Raw genomic sequence first — 16,455 nt, 5'->3', positions numbered from 1 at the left:
TTTGCGAGCTACAGGAGATTTAAAATCCTGGACAGACAAACAAACAGCCACGGTAGCGTATTATACATAAAGATATTATATAGTAGGCATTGACTGTACTCTGAATGCATTTCCAGTGAAATGCAATATTCATTCATTCATTTCTTGAACCACCTCATCCAATTCCAGATCATGGGACACTGCAGCCTAAACCCTGTAGCACTGCGCTCAAGGCAGGAACCAAATAACAGAGCGCCAGTCCATCGCAGGGCTACAGACACTCAAGTCACATGGAGACAATTTACAGTGACCTGTTGGCTTAGCATGTGTAATCCACATATACATTATCAGCAGCAGTTATCTCCAATTACAGGGTGGGTGTTCAGAAGTAAACCCTAAAAGGGGTATTAGTTCTGCAGTTAGTCCTGTTAGTCCTGGTGTCTTACAGGATTGAGTATAAAATTCTAGTATAAAATTCTATGACTAACCTATAAAGCTTTAAATGGCCTGGCACCGGACTACATCAGTACCCTGCTCCATCGCTATGCTCCTGTCCTCCCATTAAAGTTCATCGACTATGGCAATCTTGTTGTGACCCAAACTAACCTGCGCTCTGTGGGTGACAGACCCTTCAGACTCCACTGCACCCAGACTTTGGAACAACCTCCCTGCATGAATGAGACCAGTCCACTCCATTCTTTCAAAAAAACTTAAAACTCTTTAGACCAAGAAGGCATTTAACTTACCGTGACGTCCTGACCCTTATTTCAGTTTACCCTGTCTGTCCTGGTGCTCAAGATGATTAGCATTTGTATCACAAATTATGTTATTTCTTCAGGGTTTTCTTGTAGCATTGTTGTATTTTATTCTCTTATTCCACTTCAATGTTTTGTATACCTGGCATTTATCTTTATTTAGTGTTTCATGCAGATATTATTTGTATCCAATGCTGTTTATGCCCTGTGGTTCTTTCTGAATTTCTATGAAGCACTTTGAGCATGGGAAAGACGCTATAAAAATAAAATATATTACTATTAAGACACACTAACCCATTAGCTTAATATGCACAGCTTTGGAGACCCACATAAACACAGCAAACACGCATACTCGACGGCGACAGTCTCCTGGATCTTACTGTGCTAATAGGCTGCGTCATAAATTAATACTATAAGAATACATTGAATTGAACAAATGAAAACAATAAACAATAGACCTCAGCAGTACAATGCAGGAACCATTTTTATTGCATGCTTTAATAGGATTGAATCTAAAAGCCTGAGCAATTGTTTTGCAAGTGTTACCTCACCTCTGAAAGCCAGTGCTATAATTAGCTTTAAATATGACACTAAGGCGGGAACAGAAATTACATTGTTACCAGAAGGCTCGGTGATAGAGTGAAGCGCAGCACACAAACGCACATGCCAACCAGCACTTCTTGTTTGTTGAGGTAAACAATGAAAGACGAGGCTGGTGGAATGCAAGCACAAAAGACATACATGCTGGGAATCCTTAGTTAGTTTAGTCTGCACAGGAGAGGTGTCTTGGCTGCAAGGGCATCCAAAATTTCCTGTGTGTTCCTGGCTTTTTATTGATTATTTTTTAAAATTTTACCTTAAAAGTAGTACAGTCTGCATGAGCTATGTTATTCAAGTGTCCAAAACAACTTGCATCATCGAGTGACAGGAAACCCAAGCAAAATGACCCCTGGACAGCTCTGCTTCAAAGGAGCCTATCAACTTGTGTTTATGAAGAGACCCTCCTTTAGCAAGGGCAGATCAGGCTGTTCCCCCAGTTCAAACCTGCAGGAGCAGTTCTGATAATGATTGGGTGGATAGTCAGATTTATCTATTTTCACCCCAGAGTGACGCATGCAGCTTTTTAAGAAAACAAAAATGAACCGCACCCTACCACCTGAGGAAAATTCAGCTGAAGCTTCTTGAATAAAAACGTTAAAGAGATTTACTGTTTTAAGGTGCATTAACCAGCTTTAGTTACCTGCCAAGATCTGTTATTACCACAGAGGCACTTGTAGATTTTTAAAGAGACACACACACTGGTGTTTGTCTCATCTTTATTTTATTAAAACAAGCAAACTGTATGATGGACTTTACCTGCTCAAATTCTACATGTCAATACCAGAAGGTCAATGCAGCTGCCACCCCAGCCATTCCGTATAATCAGTTCTGGTATAACACTACAGCAAGTGCACACTTTAGGCCAGCGTGGCATTTCTAATGGCCACAATGCCCTCCGATGTTGGCATAGGTTTGTTATATTATGGAACTGGCTCTCATCAAAACAGCCATCCCTGACATGACAGGGCAAGGGATCAGTCCACCAGTGGCAACCAATCTGCAAAATAATGGTCTACAACTCAGCAACTGTCATTTCAGTCTGTCCCAGACCCTGCAAGCTATTTGGGCCTTCCCCACCTTCCCTCTTATTTACCAAGATGGCAACACCAGGAATGCAGAAGAGTGTGAGACTGAGCAGTCGAGCATATCCAGAAATGGTCCAGCCTTGGAGGCACAATGGAAGGAGTGTCTGTCAAAATTGTCAGGTGTGGTGGGATCCACACATTGCTGATTTCATTATGTTGACATTAGTGAGAGTAAGCAACTAAACCAACCCCAAGGGCCATCATGGCTGCCACATTTCATTCCAAGCATAAAATTATCTGCCTAAATATCCTGATGTGTTAAACATTTTCTAAGAGCTAATTTGAAAATCCATCCATCCATCCATCCACCTTCTCGTCTGCTTATCCACAGCAAGATCGCTGGACGGATGGACCCTATCCCAGTAAGCCCAGGGTGCAAGACAGGGACAATCCTTGGTACCAGTTAATTTAAAAATCACCAGTATTAATAAAAAAAATAATGTGGAGCCTAAAGGAATACAACATACAGTATATATCCAATTATTCAAACTACATGGATCTATTCATCATTTAGAATGTAAAGATAATCAGGAAGATTAATAGACCTCAGACCCTATACTCCTTATTTACATTTTTAATAGTATAATGTAATAATATATCATAATATTCTCTAACCTGATTAATCTAATTTAAGGCCACAGATAATGCAATATAACATTTAATATATAAAGCTACACATCCTTGACTGATGCAGTTAGTAACTGACAAGAAATTCTCAAGTCGTTTGCTGACAATTGAAAGAAAAACAGTTTTCACTAATGGATTGATGTCATAGCCTTAAGGCCTCAAAAATTCCAACCTCACTAGAAAGGTAATTTAATCAGAAAAAAAAAAAACACACTAATGTTTTGCATTTAATTGTTAGAAAGGCTGATCTTAGTGCCAGGCTATGGCCATTGCAGAATAGCGCTGATGGTAGCATGTCCAAATGCTAGCCAGTAGCCTGTATCCTTTTTTATGTTCTATCCTGCATTGTTATTTATTAGTTATCATGTCTAACTGACTTCTGCAAAATTATTTAGCTGGCAGTTTAAAATTATTACTGTGATTCATACACGGCATTAGCATTCTACAAATTTCTCACTTCCAATAATTCTGTTATTACAATTCTGTCATCCATTCCTTGGGAAAAATGAACTAACTTGAGGAGTGGAATCTTAATTATATAAATAAATATATATACCCAAGCACATTCTCTGAGCAAATTATTAGGAATTCTTGTATACCTGCTTTTCCATATAACTATCTAATCAGCCGATCATGAGGGTGCACCACAGTTCATTAAGACATTGAGATACAGGTTTGGAGCTTCAGTTAATATTCATATTAAACACCAGAATGGGTAAAAATGGGATCGTGGTGATTATGAACATAACATTATTGTTGGTCCCAGACGGGCTAGTTGGAGTATTTCTGTGACTGCTGATCACCTGGGATTTTCATGCACAACAGTCTCTTGAGTTCACTCAGAATGGTGTGAAAAAAATCCAGTGAGCGGCAATTCTACGGTCAGAAACGCCTTGTTCATGACAGTGGTCAGAGGAGAATGGCCAGAGTGGAAGGCTATGGTCACTCAGATAACTATACTGTTCCACTGTTGTGAGCAGAAAAGCATCTCAGATTGCATAACACATTAAACCTTGAGGCAGATTGGCCACAACAGCAGAAGACCATGTTGGGTTCCATGTTGGGTTCCACTCTTGTCATCCAAGGCTGCAGTAGGTGTAGACTCACCAAAAATTAACACTTGGAGACTGGACAAATTTAATTGAGTCTGATGAATATCGATTTCGGCTGAGGCACACAGATGATAAGGCCAATATTAGGCACCAACTGCATGAATCCACAAAGCCAACCTGCCATATCTCATCAGTCCAGGCTGGTGATGGTGGTGTTATGGTGTGCAGAATGTTTTTCGGTACACTTTGAGCCTATTAATACCAATCAACCGTCACTTCAATGCTGAGGCCTATTTGAGTACAGTCACTAAACAGCAGCATCTCTTCTTAGCCACAGTTTACCCATCTTCTAATTGCTATTTCTGACATGATAATGCACCATACCACAAAACGAAAGTAATCTCAAACTACTTTTATAAACATGACAATGAGTTCAGTGTTCTTCAGTGGCATTCATAGTCCCTGGATCTTGTTCCAAATCTCTCTATCATAATAAAAAAATTCTGGGACGAGACGAGTCTTTTTAGTCTGGGACAACACGTGACTTTTTCAGAGAGATACTTTCACATCCCACGAGACGAGACATTGTGCCAAGAGATTTAACCACACCCAGGGCCAGAAATAAAAGACAAAGAGTAGATGACAAATTAGAACGTTGTAAAGAATTCAAAAATGTTGGTGCGATACACATGCAGAGCAGGCTAGAGATAATGAAAGTGCTAAAATTCGAAAGTCTCAAAAAAATGATAGTAAAGATCGCATTAGTGCAAATTATTACTCGGTGAAATAACGGAACAGCGAAAATAGATCAGATATATTGTTCAGACTTAAACTTTAAGTCGGAGACTTGTAGATCGTCTAATTCGTGTTGCCATCAAGGAAAAGTAGTGTTTCTTCCCAATGAAGAGGCACATCCACAAGAATTAAAAGATTTGTTGTTTGGTGAAAATGAAATCCATATACTCGAGAAGCAGAGACATGAAGTGGCTGGCGCTTAGCGCTGGCCGGGAGGTTTAGCGAGCAAAGTGAGCAGGGGGCAAAGCCCCCTAGTAATTTATAACTTAAATCCAGATACTTGTTTTCTTCCCACCTTCCAAAGATGTGCTGGTTTTAGTAAGTTACAAATCTGAGTTCTGAGAGTGTGTTAGGGTGTGAGTGAATGCACCCTGTGATGGCCAGCGGTTCCTTCCTGGACTGATTAAGACCCTGAGTTTGACATTGTCAGGATGAACTAAGGCCGCATCAATACTGAGCTACAGTAGATTCAACACAGTTTGAAAAAGAACAAATGGATGTGGTAAAACCCTTCACAATGCAAGCCTGCTAACTGGATTGGCCAGTTTTCAGGTCAGGAAGACAAGACAAAGGCTGACCAACATAAGCCAAGGATAAACCGCATCTCAGTAACATTGGTGTTAGCAGTGGGATTCTCCTCCTCAACTACAGCAATTTTATGAATTAACAGCATTTGACAGGCAAGCCTGTGGTGCAGTGACAGGTGACAACAAAGCCAACTGCCCAAACTGCAGAAGTGTATATCTGGATCAGATGATCAGGGGGCATATGCATCTGATGAGCAGTGAGGCCTTAAGCATGAAGGCCTATGCCAGGAAAGGGTAAGTGTTCACCTTAATCAGAGTATGTATAACCTCAGCTACATTAAATAACTTATACACAAATTAATATGTCATATTTCCAGGACAAACAATAATAAATCAGTTAATGTCAAACATAAAACTGAAACAAAACTCACTAAGCAGAGCAGATATAACCAACTGAAAGTGCCCGCCTGACAGACATCAGGATTAACCCTTTGGTGTCTGTAAATAGAGTGCCAGCTGCAGAAGCTCAACCATTCCCTGGTTCTGATCCAGCCTGAAATGAAAGTGCCATTTCTGTGCTCAAAACCAACACCTTGTGAAAATAAGGTGAGGCAGATAATCACTGCCAGAATGTACGGGTTAACGCCTTGATTCTCTCAATCTTTGTTTTTCTTTTATAGCTCCATTCTTAGTGGCAGGGTTAACGGTAGTAGTAGCGGTAGTGTCACGTGTGCAGAGTATAGAAGAGCACATTTAGGCTTTCTGCTGATAGTAAATGTGCAGACTTTATTTTTAAAGTAAAAGAAAGAAGTAGCAACTTTGAGATTTGAAATGGAGCCGTAGCATGATTATTACAAACTTGCTTCTTGTCATAGAGAAAAGGTAGACAAACGAGACAGCCACTGCTTTTCAATTCATTGAAAGCTGCCGTTAGGCCAAGATGCCACATTTTATGAGAGCACAAAGGGACAAAGAACAGTAGACATGTGTTTATTTAAAAATCAGAGGGTTGTTTTTTTATGAAACATATTCTGAGCACTTCATTCCAACCGAAGCATCTTGACAAGACTTTGCCATTGTACTTATTACCTAATCAAGAGAACCAATCAGTTTAAAGAAATAATAATAAAGTAGCATAAATGTATTGAGAACACTTCTGAATGCTAATGCAAAAGCAGTATTAGAAGCTGACCAGAGTCAAAGTTCAAACGGGGATTTTTCAGTGACAATACTCTAAATTGTATTGTATTTAGTGTCCTTCTTAATATTGCAGATGCACACCATTACACAAAAATTAAAACTGACTACTTATTTCAAAAGTTCTGGCGGAGACAGGTCAAAGGAATTGGTCAGAATCAAAAATTGGGAGAACAACTTCAGAATCCAAACCCATAGCCACTCAGCCAGCCATCTTGCCTGCCTATTAGTATTGATGGGTGGGATTTGTTTTTTTTTTTTTGTTTGTTTGTTTGTTTGTTTTTGCAGCATTAATGGTAGCAGTAGTAATAGTATAATGCTTTTTAAACAAATATAAGCTTTCACACTTTACTTTTAAAGTAAACACAGGGGTACCTTCTTTTATTCTGAATTGATTCCTGAGTGTTAAACAGTGAAAATACTGAAACTTAAGTATTTAAGGCTTAAATTATATATGTTGTTTAAGAAAAACTCAGGGGATGCCATTGTAATCTCCTTGATTGCTATCCTCTGTGATACAATGACAACAAAGTCTTCTTATCTTATCTCATCTTATGAGAGTCTTTCATGGTGCTACTTAGAATATCTTAAATGGACTCATGCTGCTTATATGAGGTTGCGTGCCAATCAGTACCCATCTGTGTCTTTGTAGTGGACCTCACTTTAAAATAACAGCTGGCATTCACCTACTGCTTACCTTTATAATTTGAACATGTATGCCATGTCCAAACATAAGATCGAACACAGTCCAAATAGCTGTGGAAATATCTGCCTGCTAATATAAGAGATGCCCCTTCAGTCTCAGGTTTTAGTCTCTAGGCTGAAGACTTACTACTTTAGTCTAGCATACCCTGACTAGAGCTGCTAATTTGCTGTATATACTGCATTTCTATTTGTTAGTCATTTGTGCAGAAATATCATATTTATAAACCATTAATAACTCTAATCTATTCTATTGTCAATATTTTGATGATGGCACTTGGTGCCATTGCTCTACTGCCAAGCCGCTCTCTTATGTATGGAAAAGTCATCTCAGATAAAGGAGCATTGAAATCATCGGACAGAAAGATTCTCTCACTGGATTGGATGGCCAGCACAGACTCCACTATAGAAAACCCAAGGTGGGGATGGATGGCTAGTTTGCCAAGGTCTACAGTACTGTAACTGTGTCTAACTTTGTCTTTGTCTTTCCCTTTAACAATTTTAAACTCCTCCATTGTCAACTGGTCAAAGTTATTTTATTAGTTAATGAACAGATATCATTGGTTTCCATTTATGTTTAATCAAGTTTCTACTTTATTCTCCATATGTTATTACCAATCTGTATTTTTATGTGTACTAGTTTTGTATTTAGTAATTAGTATAATCGATATATGTACTTTAACTGAGAATTGTTCAGTGTTCTGCACCTGCACTCAGTGAAGAATGATATACAAAAAATAAGTAATAGATAGATAGAGGGTGGCACGGTGGCGCAGTGGGTAGTGCTGCTGCCTCGCAGTTGGGAGACCTGGGGACCTGGGTTCGCTTCCCGGGTCCTCCCTGCGTGGAGTTTGCATGTTTTCCCCGTGTCTGCATGGGTTTCCTCCGGGCACTCCGGGTCCTCCCACAGTCCAAAGACATCCAGGTTAGGTGGATTGGCGATTCTAAATTGGCCCTAGTGTGTGCTGGGTGTGTTTGTGTGTGTCCTGCGGTGGGTTGGCACCCTGCCCGGGATTGGTTCCTGCCTTGTGCCCTGTGTTGGCTGGGATTGGCTCCAGCAGACCCCCGTGACCCTGTGTTTGGATTCAGCGGGTTGGAAAATGGATGGATGGATAGATAGATACTTTATTGATCCCAAGAGAAATGTAATTACCAGTAGCCAAGAGTTATATCAAGTTAAGCGCACTGGATTTGTAATCTTACATGAAGTACAGGTAATGTAGATGGAGCATACAATAATGCCAGTCCAATGGGAATTGTTCAAATAATATTACTACCAAAGTGACAGGTGGCACATAATAATAAAGTCCTCGAAGGTGGAGCAGTGGTGGTGCTGCTGCTTTGCAGTAAGGAGACTGTGGAAGATTGTGGGTTCGCTTCCCGGGTTCCTCCTTGTGTGGATAGCGCTTTGAGTACTGAGAAAAGCGCTATATAAATGTAATGAATTATTATTATTATTATTAAAGTAACAGATACTAAAGTGACATAAGATTAAAGTAAAGATAATAAATAAAGTGACATGGCTTATTCGGATAGGATAACATGTTTAAAGTGACACATTATGAAAAAAAAAGTAGTGATCAAGTAGTAAGATACCAGATGTAGTGCGTACCTAAAATAGCTAATATAGCTTATGAGGAGTTATAATTGTCCCTTATTAATCAGATTATTTAATTCAAGGATGGGCAGCGTCAGTCCTGGAGGGCAGCAGTGGCTACAGGTTTTTATTCTAACCCAGGTTTTTTAAAGAGAAGTCGATTGTTGCTGACGAAGCACTAAAGTGACTCAAGTGACCTTTTGATGCTTCACTTTAGTGGTCTCGCTTGTTAAGGTTCTACACCCTTAATTGATTATTTCAATCTTAAACAACTGCATTCACTTTTTTTAATGCCTCCTTATTGGCAATAAAATGCAAATAACAAAGAAGCCAGTAGTTCTCCTTCTAACTTGTTTCCATTTATACCTGTGTGGATTCATCATGCACTATTTGGTTTAATAAAACACTTAAGAGAAAAATAAATTGACACTGAAAATTATCTGTTTTAGGCTTCAAATTGTTTGGAGGAAATCCCAGAAAAGGACACAAATTGGTGATATAAGAACCTAACATTGCAGACTAACAAGCCATAACATTAAATAAGGCCAGAGATTAACAAGGATTGGAGTCTAATTAAACAATTGGGTTGGAATGAAAACCTGCAGTAACGGTGACCTTCCAGGATGGAATTGCCCACCCCTGATTTAATCCAACAAATTAAATTAATTTGTCTTCATATCCAGAAGTCTGCAGTTGAGGTCCAGTGGCCACTCTCTGGGCTTTCTCTAGCACCGTTATTTACTTTGAGTCTCTTAAAGCCAAAACTGCACACAATATAGAGTTAAAAAGTGGCCTCACTAGAGCGTTATGCATTTTAAGAATAACCCATTCATGCCTTGTCAGCTACACAGGGACTACACAGCCTGACCTGCTACTGCATTAGCCATTTTATATTTATAATAAGACATGTATGTTTGTTTCAATTTAGGCTATGAACTGTCCCGAAGCAAATGAGTGTGGCAATGCACTCAAGTGTGCCCTGCAATGGGCTGGCGTTCTGTCCAGGTATGGTTCCTTCATTACATCCTTTCCTGTCAGGCTTTGGCATAGCCTGCTCATCCAGATTAAGTAGGTTTGATAATGGATGGATAGATTTTCATTGTAAGACACTTGCAGATGAATTAAGAATACAATGTGTTCATTGATTTCACTTAGGATATATTCATTTTACAACAGCATTTGAGATTTGTGTCACCATTGGTACACGGAGAGGTACTGCATATGCCAGAAGAGTGCGCACACGCACCTATTCTTTACAAACTGTGTACCAGGTTACGTATCGAAGCGAACCCCGCTGGTATGATAAGTGTCGGTGTCAGCGAGGTCCGGGTTTGCACGTGCTCTTTTCCAAAAAAGTCACTTTCTCACGGCGGAATGTGAAGGTCGTCCTCGGTGTACCTCTGGCTTAACGCTAAAGCCGAGCCGATGCGGTCACCCTGTCATCTCTGAAAATAGACCCCTTTAGAAATAGGTGGCACGTGGATAGGGCAGCAGTCACCGTGCGGTTTCCCATTGGAACAGTACAAAGAATTGTTAATTATAGAAATGCCAGCAGCGGCAGTCCCGCGCCGACTTGCCCGCTCCCAACTGCGCTCTTCTGCACGATCGCCTCTTCTATGCTACTGGAATCTTTGCACAGGTATTACTGAGCAACAGGAGCAACACGTTTATTTCCAAAAAAGAAATCCCCAATTTAACTTCTTAACCCACTTTGTTGAATTAAAACGAGACGTACTGTTAATAAAACATGATAAGAGAACACCATTTTACCCAAGCTCTTGTCCGGAGGGATACAGGGAAATCGGGATTGTTTTACAAGAATCCATCAAGTTTCATGGTCACGTTTTTTCGCGTCGTTAACTCAGCTGAACTCCACGGCCACTGGGACGTGCGAGACAGGGGGAGTATGCAGCTGATTTTACGAGGCAACCAGCCGTCTCGCCATCGCACCCGCTGGAAAGATTACGAAAGAAGGTTATCCCCAGTGCGCACGGCCCACTGACTTACTTACTCGCTTTCTGGGCGCTCCGCCGGCTGCCCGCTTCTTTGCCGACCGATCGTGATGCCCCAAGACACAATCACACACACCCACGATCGTGCTACCGATCGGGGCCAGAGACTGACGGGTGTCTGATCAGTTCGTAGGAGGAAGGGTGCTTGTGTCTCCACCCACAGAGACCTTCAAAACTGCCGTGCTGCACTCCTCTCTTCTCACCTCGGAGGCCAAGCCTCACCAGACATTTCACTCCGTGGGTCAGTGCTCGCCCTGGAAACACACGCACGGACACACACACACACACAATTAGGGGCAGAGTTGAAAGGGAAAAACAGACGCGAGTCTCAGAAGCAGCGCCGCAGCATTTGTACACATAATAATAAATGACAGATCTCTATGGATATGGATAGAGGAAGTCACTGGGAAAGGCGGGTGGAGTTAAGAAATCGGAGGGAGGGGAGCAAAGCTGCCTAGGGCTTCCCGATCTGATCCTTTTTCCAGTTTTGTGGGTGTTTTAAACTAGAACTTAACAATATGAAGCATGAGCGCACATCTGATTTTTTAAAAAACGAATATTGTGTATGGGAATGTCTGTGTGAACTGCGTTTAAGAATAAAGACTAAGCTTCTGCATTTTTTATTAAGTGCATGGATTTTTGTGGTAGGTCCTAAATAGGCAGAGCAAAGGTTGAGAGAAGTTAAATAAGCTTGTTCATGTCCTTGATACAGATACACTCACTGGATAAATTCTTAGGAGCGCTATACTAATACTGGGTAGGACCTCCTCTTGCTCTCAGAACGGCCCCGATTCCTCATAGCATGGATTCCACAATTCTTTGAGATTGTCGTCCATGTTGACATGATTGCATCACGCTCATTTGTGTGGATTTGCCAGCTGCACATCTATGCTGTGAATCCCCCGTTCCACCACATCCAAAAGGTGTTCTGTTGAGTTCGGGTCCAGTGAATGGAAAGGACACTGAGCGTATTGTCATGTTCTTAAAACCATTTTGGCAACAAAACTCAGATAGGCCATGGCATTCAAGTAACAATTCATTGGTATTAATGGCAACAAACAGTGCCAAGAAAGCATTCCCCACACCATTACACCACCGCCACCAGACTGGAATCTTAACACAAAGCAGGTCAGGTGCATGGATTTATGCTATTGGCACCAAATTCTGGCCCAATCATCTGTTTGCCTCAGCAGAAACTGAGATTCATCAGACCAGGCTAAATTTTTCCAGATTTCAACTGTCCAGTTTTTTGACGCCTGTGCCCAATGCAGCCTCTGCTTTCTGTTCTTGACTGGCAATTTGGTCTTCTTCTGTTTGTAGGCCATCTGCCTCAAGGTTTAACTTGTTATGTATTCTGAGATGCTTTTCTGTTCACCACAGTTATACTAAGTGATTATCTGAGTTACTGTAACCTTTCTGTCATCTCAAACCAGGCTGTTCATTCTCCTGTTACCACACTCATGAACTCTGCAGAAGTGTCACTCACTGGATGCTTTTTGTTTTTCACATTCTGAGTAAACTCTTGAGGCTGTTGTGTGTGAAAATCAAAAAGATCAGCAGTTACTGAAATACTCAAACCATCTCAACTGGCACCAGCATCTATGCCACAGTCAAAATAATTGAGATCACATTTTTCCTCCATTCTGGCGTTTGATGTGAACATCAACTGAAGCTCCTGACCTGTATCTGCATGGCTTTATGTATTGCACTGCAGCCACATGATTGGCTGATTATATAACTGCATGGATAAACAGGTGTACTGGAGTCCCAAATAATTTGCTCAGTGAGTGTATGCCTGGTGTGTTCCCTGAAACAACTTACAAATGATCAGTCTATTACTCAGTATTTTATATAGCACCTTCAATCATAAGGTTATCCAATAATGCAAGCTGTCTACCTTCTTCGCTTACATGAAGTTCAGGTCAATTTACACAATTAATACACTTTTAAATGTTTTTTAATAACCAAGACTCCCTGTGTGGTCGTGATAAAACATAAAGAGAAGGACATTGTATTTAATGATCTGGAGTAGACACAGAATGGACAGGGAGTGTAAGGTTTGATTACAGAAAACATTGGAGGGTTTGCTTCTGTCTTGGCTGAGGATTCCGTCAACAAGGATATCCTTTGTTGATCAAAAACGTTGTATCCTGAGTGCATCAGAATGGAAGTTAGCTTCATCACTGTAGGGGCTGCATAGTCCAAGGGACTATGAAAACGGAAGACTCATTGTGTTTGCAAGAAGTAGAAATTGTTTTTTTTTTTTTTTTTTGAATATTAGAAGAGGAGGCTTATGTTGAGAAGAGACAGGGCGACAGGAGCTTCATGGACAGTGAATTTATGAGATTGACAGAAACTGACAAAGCTGTTCATAAACACCACAACCTGACTTTTGGAGCAGGGATGGCACCCACATATTCATAGATTTTTCTCTTGTGCAGGTTAGGTACTATTTGTATGCAAGAGGACAGAAATCATCTGCCCAACCTTGATAAATGTCAGCATAGCTGGTTATAGACAACATGTGTCTTTTCACCTATTAAGACAAATTTAGCAGACCTTCACAAGTTAATATGCAGAGAAAGTGAGCATGCACTGTATGTGCACTTGGTGATTCAAAAATCTGATTACTGAGGGAATATTTAATATAGCATTGTGAAATGGGATTAAATTCTTGCAGTTTCTCACCTTTATACTTAGACAGTTGAATACTGGTGCACATATCCACCATTTTTTGGCTTCATTTGTGTAGTACAAGTATTCTCACAGAATTGTAACTGTTTAGATATATACATATATCCATAAATCAGCAGTGGTTTGATTTCAAAATATTTGCTGGCTTCACTTCATTCAGTATGTGTTGTAATGACCAGTTTTTTGAGTTACTAAATGCCTTTTGGCTAAATCAAGGCTAGAAGTCCAGCCGAGCACAATAGAGTACAACAGCGCCATCTTCAGGCGGTGTAATCTTATGAATTTTGAAAATCCTGAAGAGACTCGACCGCCCTCTTTAGTGCATGGAGCTGGCCGCGGGGCGCGTCCACTTAGATATTCCATTCCAGCGCAAAGACGTGCTGTTCATTTCATTGGCAACTCTACATTTGTCAGATGTGATTGTACAGCAGATTCAGTTGGGATGCCGACCCTTTCGCTTTCTGCATATTTTATTATGTTTTTGATTTCATTTTAAATAGATAAATTTGTCATTTTTGCCAATCAATCTACACTCAATACAGAACCCTATATTGACAAACACGATTAAAGAAAGGTTTAAAAATTTATTAAAAATCAAAAACTGAAATGCCTCATTCTTTTAAGTATTTGGATGCTTAATTCAGTACCTCGTGGAATCACCATTTTCAGCAATTACAGTTTCCAGTCTTCTTGGATAAGTCTCTACAAGCTTTGCATACCTGGATTGGGGCAGTTTATCCTATTCATCCTGACAGGTCCTCTCAAGCTTCATTAGATTGAATGGGAAGTGTCCATAAACTGTCATATTTAGGTTTCTTCACTGATGTTTCACGGGTTTAGGTCTGGTCTTTGGCCTCTAGCGTTGTCTTGGATGTATGATTCAGGTCATTGTCCTGCTGAAAGGTTAGCTAGCCACCACCCCAGTTTAAAGTTGCATGCACTTTGGAGCAGGACTCCTTCAAGGGCCTCTCTGTATTTGGCTGCATTCGTCCTTTCTTCAATTCTGACCAGTCTGCCTGTTCCTATCATAGAAATGCACCACCGTTAGGCAGATGATGAGCAGTAGTGCTTTTTAAATATTTTTTCCTCCCTTTCAACTTCTGTGTCTTTTGAAATAGATTGTTTAGAAGGATCAGACTCCCTTTGTTTTTAATATTTGACCTTTTGTTTTCTCTCACACTACTTGCTGTTCTCATGTAGTGCTTATTCAAGTTTTTGAGATGGCTAAATACTGCACTTATTGAAGTGGCTATTGGGGTTTTTATTTTTTCAGAATCCCTTTTATTATTAAAAATAAAAAGAACTTTATATTTAAAAAAAAAAAGTATATACTAATTCAGTATTTCTCTGACACTAAAATGTATCAGCAAAACCAGACCCGCTCTCCATCCTGGTGTGAAGCAGTTGACAATTTTTCCTTCTTCTTTAAAATATGTTATATTTAAGAAATTTGAACAACAGACACAGAGCTTTCCCAACTAACACATCAACTGAAGACATTTTTTCCTTCACTTGAATTGGACTCTGATGTCTTTGAAGGCTATCAAGTCTCCACAAGCATACTTGGGCTACTTTAAATTGCTCGATACTGTCAAGTACTGTTAAAAAGCATCAACTTAATGCAGACTTATTCATGAAACTACATATATGAATATGACTTGTTGCGGAAATATATAATAAATAAAAGGTGATAAGTATAGTTTAATGCAGAATGCACCAAGTTAACTACAGTGCATCCAGAAAGTATTCACAGCACATCACTTTTTGCACATTTTGTTATGTTACAGCCTTATTCCAAAATGGATTAAATTCATTTTTTTCCTCAGAATTCTACACACAACACCCCATAATAACAACTTGAAAAAAGTTTACTTGAGGTTTTTGCAAATTTATTAAAAATAAAAAAATTGAGAAAGCACATGTACATAAGTATTCACAGCCTTTGCCGTGAAGCTCGAAATTGAGCTCTGGTGCATCCTGTTTCCCCTGATCATCCTTGAGATGTTTCTGCAGCTTAATTGGAGTCCACCTGTGGTAAATTCAGTTGACTGGACATGATTTGGAAAGGCACACACCTGTCTATATAAGGTCCCACAGTTGACACTTCATGTCAGAGCACAAACCAAGCATGAAGTCAAAGGAATTGTCTGTAGACCTCCGAGACAGGATTGTCTCAAGGCACAAATCTGGGGAGGGTTACAGAAATATTTCTGCTGCTTTGAAGGTCCCAATGAGCACAGTGGCCTCCATCATCCATAAGTGGAAGAAGTTTGAAACCACCAGGACTCTTCCTAGAGCTGGCCGGCCATCTAAACTGAGTGATCGGGGGAGAAGGGCCTTAATCAGGGTGGTGTCCAAGAACCCGATGGTTACTCTGTCAGAGCTCCAGAGGTCCTCTGTGGAGAGAGGAGAAACTTACAGAAGGACAACCATCTCTGCAACAATCCACCAATCAGGCCTGTATGGTAGAGTGGCCAGACGGACGCCACTCCTTAGTAAAAGGCACATGGCAGCCCGCCTGGAGTTTGCCAAAAGGCACCTGAAGGACTCTCAGACCACGAGAAAGAAAATTCTCTGGTCTGATGCGACAAAGATTGAACTCTTTGGTGTGAATGCCGGGCGTCACGTTTGGAGGAAACCAGGCACCGCTCATCACCAGGCCAATACCATCCCTACAGTGAAGCATGGTGGTGGCAGCATCATGCTGTGGGGATGTTTTTCAGCGGCAGGAACTGGGAGACTAGTCAGGATAAAGGGAAAGATGACTGCAGCAATGTACAGAGACATCCTGGATGAAAACCTGCTCCAGAGCGCTCTTGACCTCAGACTGGGG

The 16,455-nt window shown here is 40.6% G+C and overlaps 1 protein-coding gene across 2 annotated transcripts in view; it reads right to left on the bottom strand.

The window, feature by feature from the left end:
• The window catches only part of syne2b (spectrin repeat containing, nuclear envelope 2b), a 524,337-nt gene extending 513,096 nt beyond the window's left edge, over positions 1–11,241 (bottom strand). The window contains exon 1 of one of the 2 annotated variants that reach the window (XM_051919949.1): positions 10,928–11,241. The gene's annotated coding sequence lies outside the window, so the exon portion shown is untranslated. The remainder of the gene's footprint in view (positions 1–10,927) is intronic. The other variant, XM_051919950.1, reaches the window with a different exon arrangement.
• Positions 11,242–16,455: the final 5,214 nt, after the last annotated feature.

The sequence above is a fragment of the Erpetoichthys calabaricus genome, chromosome 16, assembly GCF_900747795.2.
Source record: "Erpetoichthys calabaricus chromosome 16, fErpCal1.3, whole genome shotgun sequence".
NCBI lineage: Eukaryota > Metazoa > Chordata > Cladistia > Polypteriformes > Polypteridae > Erpetoichthys > Erpetoichthys calabaricus.
This window is presented reverse-complemented; position numbering and strand designations above follow the sequence as displayed.